The sequence below is a fragment of the Anser brachyrhynchus genome, assembly GCF_964034855.1.
Source record: "Anser brachyrhynchus genome assembly, chromosome: 4".
Taxonomy (NCBI): Eukaryota; Metazoa; Chordata; class Aves; order Anseriformes; family Anatidae; genus Anser; species Anser brachyrhynchus.
In genome coordinates this window covers 32,049,633-32,056,531 of record NC_137698.1, presented here as the reverse complement: position 1 = coordinate 32,056,531, position 6,899 = coordinate 32,049,633, and the positions used below count along the sequence as shown (strand labels likewise).

The 6,899-nt window shown below is 41.4% G+C and overlaps 1 protein-coding gene across 3 annotated transcripts in view; it reads left to right on the top strand.

The window, feature by feature from the left end:
- Positions 1-6,899, top strand: part of TDO2 (tryptophan 2,3-dioxygenase) — a 43,740-nt gene continuing 36,841 nt past the window's right edge. The window contains exons 1-2 of one of the 3 annotated variants that reach the window (XM_080589695.1): positions 1-173; positions 6,746-6,856. The gene's annotated coding sequence lies outside the window, so the exon portion shown is untranslated. Of the gene's footprint in view, positions 174-4,746; positions 5,121-6,727; positions 6,857-6,899 lie in introns of those variants that run through there. The other 2 variants (XM_080589696.1, XM_080589697.1) reach the window with 2 other exon arrangements.

Below are 6,899 nucleotides of genomic sequence, written 5' to 3'. Positions count from 1 at the left end.
TGCAGAGGACCTGGGCGAGGGAGGTGTAAGGGGGCATGGAAGGTGCTGGAAGGTCTGGTCCTTGCTGAGAACTTTCTCCCCTTTGGCACCCAGAGAAACAGCACAAAACAACATCGCTGAATTTTCATTTCAGTAAGAAAAGGAGGGACAGAAATCAGGCACTAGCTGATTCTGTAAGTGTGGCCATTTTGTGTTGTGTCTGCAAGTCACCTTGCATCTGTTGTCTGTTCTGCTGTCCTTCATGTTCCTTAGGCCAAATATTTCTCTGTTTATAGGTTTTCATTTTAATTAGCAGGTGCTGAATGTGCTTTATTTCATTAATCTGCTGTTAGTAATACAGTTAGAATATGTGCTGTAAATCCCTTCCTCTTGAAGCTTTCTCAGCAGGACAACAGTTCTGTCCTGCTGGCTGGCTGCTGCAGAATCTTGAAAACTAACCCTTGCCCTTTTTCAGCTGATTATTTGAAGGACAAGACCCTTTGCATAAGCTAATGTTTATAAATCCAGCTAGGAAGACTGAAAAAGTAGTCAGATTTTATCCTTGATGTAATGTGTAGAATTCGGCCAGCTTTAGCCACTATTTTTTTGTTAATGAAATCTATGTTGATAGATGACTTCTACATATTTTCTTTATAGGGCACCTTAGAGCTGGTATTGAATTAATATAAATGACTGATCAATTTGTGGATGATTTTATGTGCTTTGTTCTAGTGAGGGGCCAATGTCAGAGTTATGCAGTTGAATATTTGTCAACTTGAAGCTGTGAGAGTGTGATGAAAACTCCCATACGGGTAAATTCACTGAGCCTAGCTCCAGTGCTGAGTGCACACACACTAGCAGGTTCTGGGTTTAGAAGGTGTCTTTCCAAGTTGGTGTTATGAAAGACACAGAAGTTAAGAAAGAAGCCAGATGTTTAGGGAACTCTTTACCAAGGATCTGCTTGGATCCTTAGCCCTCTCATTGGAAATATCACAATAAGTACTCTATCCCTCTGTTGAAAGCTACCCTTTTCCCCAAAGAGATCGTTTCCCATATTTATCACATCTTTGGTATTAAAAGAAGTGATTAATTTGTTTACAGTATTCGTGACTTCCAGATAGAACTTTTTGCTGTAATTTTCTTATCCGCTTATTGTACTGAAAACCTTTTATGGGATGTGCACGAACTGGCAATGACACCTAGAGAGAATTTGGTTATGTATCAGCAGTAAAGAATGAATAGATCGTCTCTGGATTTAGGTATAAATCTCATATTAGATATTAGATTTAGGTATAAATCTCATAGCCTGGTGTTTGCATAGCCTGGTCTGCTCATTGGTTGGGCCATTTATTTTGTATTAAAACACCTGAGCTTTCTTTGCACGCAGGCGGGAATAGGTAATATGAAAGTGGGGCTACATAGGGAAGGGCTGTCTGACCATCTAAGGTGACATCCCAAAATATTTTGACACTTTGGATTCAGTGCTTTGAGTTGAGAGACAGAGCAGATATTTTATCTTTTTCTAAGAGTGCAGGACCTTTTGAGCAGGGTCCGCATCTTTTGAAGTACTTTAGAAAATGAATCATAGAATCATAGTATGTCCTGACTTGGAAGGGACCCACAAGAATCACCAAGTCCAGCTCCTGGCTCCTCAAAGGACCAGCCAAAAATCAGACCATATGTCTGAGAGCGTTGTCCAAATGATTCTTGAACACCCAACCACAGTCTGGGTGCAGAACCTTTCCCTAGCACCCAGCCAGACCCTCCCATGTCCCAGCTCCATGCCGTTCCCTCGGGTCCTTTCGCTGTCCCCAGAGAGCAGAGCTCAGCGCCTGCCCCTCTGCTCCCCTCGTGAGGGAGCTGCAGGCCGCCATGAGGCCTCCCCTTGGCCTGCTCTGCTCTGGGCTGAACAAACCAAGGGACCTCAGCTGCTCCTCATACGTCTTGTCTTCTAGAACCTTTGCCATCTTTGTAGCCCTCCTTTGGAAACTCTCTGATAGTTTTACACCCTTCTTGTATGGTGGTATCCAAAACTGCACACAGTGCTGGAAGTGAAGCTGCACCAGCACAGAGCAGAGCAGGACAACCCCTTCCCTCAACCAGCTAGCCATGTCGTGCCTGATGCACCCCACGGTACGGTTGGCCCTCCTGGGCCGCTGCTGACTCCTACTCAACTTGCCATCAACCAGAACTCCCAGATCCCTTTCCACAGGGCTGCTCTCCAGCCTCTCTTGCCCCTGTCTATACATATAGCCACGGTTGCCCTGTCGCAGGTGCAGAACCTGGCACTTGCTCTTGTTAAATTTCACGTAGTTGATGACTGCCCAGCCCTCTAATTTGTCAAGATCTCTCTGCAAGGCCTCACTCCTCGTCAGAGTCAACAGCTCCTTCCAATTTAGTGTCATCTGCAAACTCACTTACGCATTTTTGTCCTGCATCTGGATAATTTATAAAAACACTAAAAAGAACTGGCTCCCGATTGGAGCCCTGGGGAGCGCAACTAGTGACTGGCCACCAGCCAGATGTAACCCCATTTACTATAAATATGGTGCTGTGCTTCATGATGTTGCTTTGTTTCCTTCTGTTTTTTGTTTTTTTTTTTTTTATTTATTTCCCCCTTTTTTTTGAATTATGGAGGCCTCTTTACTGTTTGCTAGATTTTCTTGTTTCAACAGTGAACAGCTTCTTACAATTAGTCTTAAAGCAGACATTTTGTGATGTTTCTTTAGTTGAATATTTTTGTTTTCTCATATCTGGTTTGTTTCAGGTGAGGCACTGTTTGCTATTTTCTTCATACTTTTCTGAGAAGTTTGAACTAAAATAACCTAAAAAGCTTCAAATGGAAGCTTTCATACTGCAGGAAAGGATCAAGATGCAGTGCAGCCCTTCCAGACTAAAGCATGCACAATCTATAAGTGAACTGTAGTTCACATGGGCATGACCTGAAGTTGTTTGTTGTTTTTAGGGTGGAAAATTTCCACTGAGCTAACCAGATCAAGTCTATAACAATTTCTGTGGCTAGAAAAGTTAAGGGTCTATAAAAGGTTGCAAGCACAGCAGACAAGTTGACCAATAGCCAAATCTTCCAGGGCACATTCTCTTAGCCTGGAGTAGTAGTAGGCTTTCTAAGCGTGTTCTTTGGCAGCCTCTGCACACAAAGACCTGTTGGTTACACCAAGAAAAGAGGTTACATTAAAATTCTTAACTGAAGATATTGGGAGTGTCAGTTATAGAAATTGCACTAAGAATTGAGTCATTGTTGTGGGAGGCATATGGGTTGGGTTGAACAAAACCAGAAGGTTTTTTTTTTTTTTTTTTAGGAATGCTTGTTTACACTTTATGGCACATGTGTAACCCCAAGAAGACCATGTATTTCACAACTTATTTACAAAATTTTTCTTCATGTAACTGTTCCTACTTTTTATCTCTAATTGATTCACCATTTAAAACGAAGCCTTTAAGGATGTGGTGGATACATCAGTAATGGTCAAATAGGTAATCAACAAGTATAATCAACAATCCCTTCTTGAATGCCTATTTTCTAAGCCCTCGGTAAGGGAACCTGTTGCTGTACTTACATTGAGACCTACAGGGGACATGTCCACCATATGTTAATCTAGGTGTCCATGACTTCAAACAACTGGCCAGGTTGAAAGTGGTTTTGAAAGTGTAATGGTTTGTTACTGTTTTTGCTTACTTTGACAGTGTGGGCTACAAACCTTTTTCATCAAGGACCCTGAAGTGTACTGGAAGTATACTGAATCTTCCAAGGCCCAGGGACATTTCTTTGAAGGGAAACCCCACAATTAGCAAGGCAAAAATAGACACATTTGATCAGGCTTAATGAAGCAAAATGACACATTTTTTCTAGAGGTAGAAGGGCTTCAGTATATGAGACTGGAAAGATCCACATGTGAATCCCTTTACCTCCTACGGCTTGTAAAAGCACTTCTTCAAAGCACTTAGCCAAAAAGAGGTTTTAAAAATCACCATGACTGTTCCTGTACTGGGACAGGGGGTGGGTATGGAGCCCCTACTACTATGTTGGTTGTGTGTGCGGTGGGAAGGGCCATGCAGGAGTTTTTTCTCCTCAGAAGAAGCTGCCCATTGTTGTATGAGGACTTTGCTGCCAGTGAGGACTCAGCAAAGGTGAGCTTCTCCAGGTGGATGAAGGCACTTACAGAGCAAGAGAGTAACAGGACCAGGATGATCATAAGCAGCATCAACAAGATGTGATGCTAGTCCTAGATCCACAGCAGTATCCTGTTCATGTAGAGTTTATTGTTTATAACCTATTCATGTTTCAACATCGCAGTAAGTAATTGCTACAATACAAGCTTGAAGATGCTTCCTGTATCCTGAGGTTTAATAAACACAGCAGCTGTTAGCCTGAGAACATGTTTAACTCAGGATAGAATTACAGCAACTCGATGTACTAAAGTTTATAGTATAATAAGGGATATTCTTCTAAAATACTGTGTAATTTGGCAGGCAGTATGAGTGAACCATTGTGGTTTATCTTGGCCTGGGCTTTTTAAAATTGCATGATGATCCTTGGATTTCTTATATACAGAGTAACCCCAGAGCATTTCTAAACTGGAAAGGATCTATAAGAAACCAAGAGGCTGTATCATGCTGCCACGGTGCATTACTTAGGTGGGGAGGGCTGCCCTCCTGGAGTTCTGCCAGCACCCGATCCACACACAGTGCAAAAAGTTGTGTTAGGGCTATTGGGTAGACACAGCTTCAAACTTCAGTGATTTTACAGGGAAATTCAGCTCAGAATCAGTGAGGATTGAGGAGATTCTTCTTTGCACTTAACCAACAGTAGATCAGCTGGCTTGTATAAGCTCATTAAGAGATCCAATAATCAGCTTACTCTGATGCAGAGGGGAGTTGGTTATATTTTTGCTTTGTTTACCTCAGAAATTAACTTAAACATTGGGCTGCAAATACACTATCACTCAGTTCAGGTTGAGTAACATCAAGTTTGTCAGCAAATCCTTTGAAATACTTCTCAAGCTCATATATCATTAAGGAGAGGGAAATAAACGGACTCAAGTTATACTGAGTAATTCTGTAATGGATGCTGAGAAACTGACTCCATGCACAAGAAGCCTGCTGAACAGGAGAAGCCTAAGGTAAGTGGGGCATCTACTGGTGAGACACTGCAATGAACTAACCTACTGTGTGAATGTCTGATCCAAAACCTGTACGGGCCATTCTGTGCTCATTTTGCTTTGCCAGATAAGCAAGTGCCAGGCCTGCCTGCTGAGCTCTTTTGCCAAAATCATGCAGCTTCTCCTTGCATAAATCCTTACTTTACTGGCACTCCTTTAGAGGTGTCTGCCACATACATTGCAAGAGTAGTTATGAATACAGTTAGAAGAAGAAAAGAAGTGAGATAATGAAACTTTTCAGAAGACGTAATGCAAGTCCCTAAGCATCTCCAACCATCCCCCATCCCAATCTGTCACTGCAGAGTCTCTGTCTGTTAGATTATAAAGCTTCCTTCCTTGTACCAGGAGATACTTTGATACCCTGGTCTGCTGCCCAAGGGTGTGAAAACCCATATGGAGCATAAGAAAACGCAACAATGCTCTAGGGAGATAAAATCCAGATCAACCAAACACAGGTTGTTATCCACACCACCCAATTTTCCTTCCTCCATTGTTCAGAAAATGTTATATGCAACAGCATGATATTCTCTACAGTGTTAAATACCCCTTAATGACTTCTTCAGAAGTCATTTAAAAATGTTCCATTTTTAACATGCAACATTTTGGGCCAGGTGGAGGGTGTCATCTTCAGGCTGACAAGTTTATAGCTATAAATTTCTATGTTGCATCCCATTGTGCACATGAGGCATTGATTTGAAGGGAACTCAAGTGGGCTTGCCCAGTCATGTCATTAATTTCATTGTTAGGATTTAACATTTTAGATTCAAACAGTCAGCATGTGAAAAGCTTGCTTCTCTGCACTGAGAGCATGGAGGTGCATTTGCAAAAAGGAAACATGAACAAATAAGCAGCAAAGTAATGCTAAATTAAGAGAGAATTTGATCATGCTGTTAAATTACCTTGCTTATGTTGCCTTTGTAGAGTTATCACCTTTACTTATCCAGTAAAGTCACATCTTTTCCTAAGCCAACTTTAGATTCTTTTGTCTTTCTAGACCCACAGTCACAAGTTGAAATACAAAAGCACCCTTACTTCTGCTCTGCTGCACAGCACACATTTGCTATATTTAGCTGTGCTGAGGAATCAATTGCTTTATATAATCTCATCACAAGCCATTGTTGAAAAAGCATCCAAGTCTGTCACTTGATCCTGGGGAAAACACTGGTCTTTGTGCTTTCTTCAGGGCTTCTTCTGCCACGTATGTCAGAAGAATATGTAACCAAGAAGTGCTTTCAGCCATTCTTGTCCAAAAGTCAGTGGAGTAAGCAAAAGTCATCTTACTCCGGTACTTAGATCTTTGCTTAGTTAAACAGTTAAACCTTCCCTTTCTGAGAACTGGCCTTTTTTTTTTTTTCTGATTCTGTAGCATGTTCTGTGGTTCATTTAATTTGAAATTTGGCACAGCAGAAACAATTCCAGTTTTCTTTTGTTTACTGTTTACAATACCAATTTTCTTTTATTTAGCCCTTATTTGCAGAAGCAAGCAAGAAAAAGCATTGTGATTGAAAGCTGCAAAACACTTTGGTCTCTACACAAAGTATGTTAGATCACTGTTTAATCTGTCCCTTGCTTTTCTTTTTATCCAGATGCCAGATAATATCTGATTCCTACTCCTAAAAAGAGAATTTCTTCTGGCTCAGGAGTTCCACAGCTACAAACTGTTTAAGGCTGGGAGAAGTCTTTAGAGAACTATCATGGTACGTTCACTCTGTTCCTTCCACATTGACCAATATACACCTC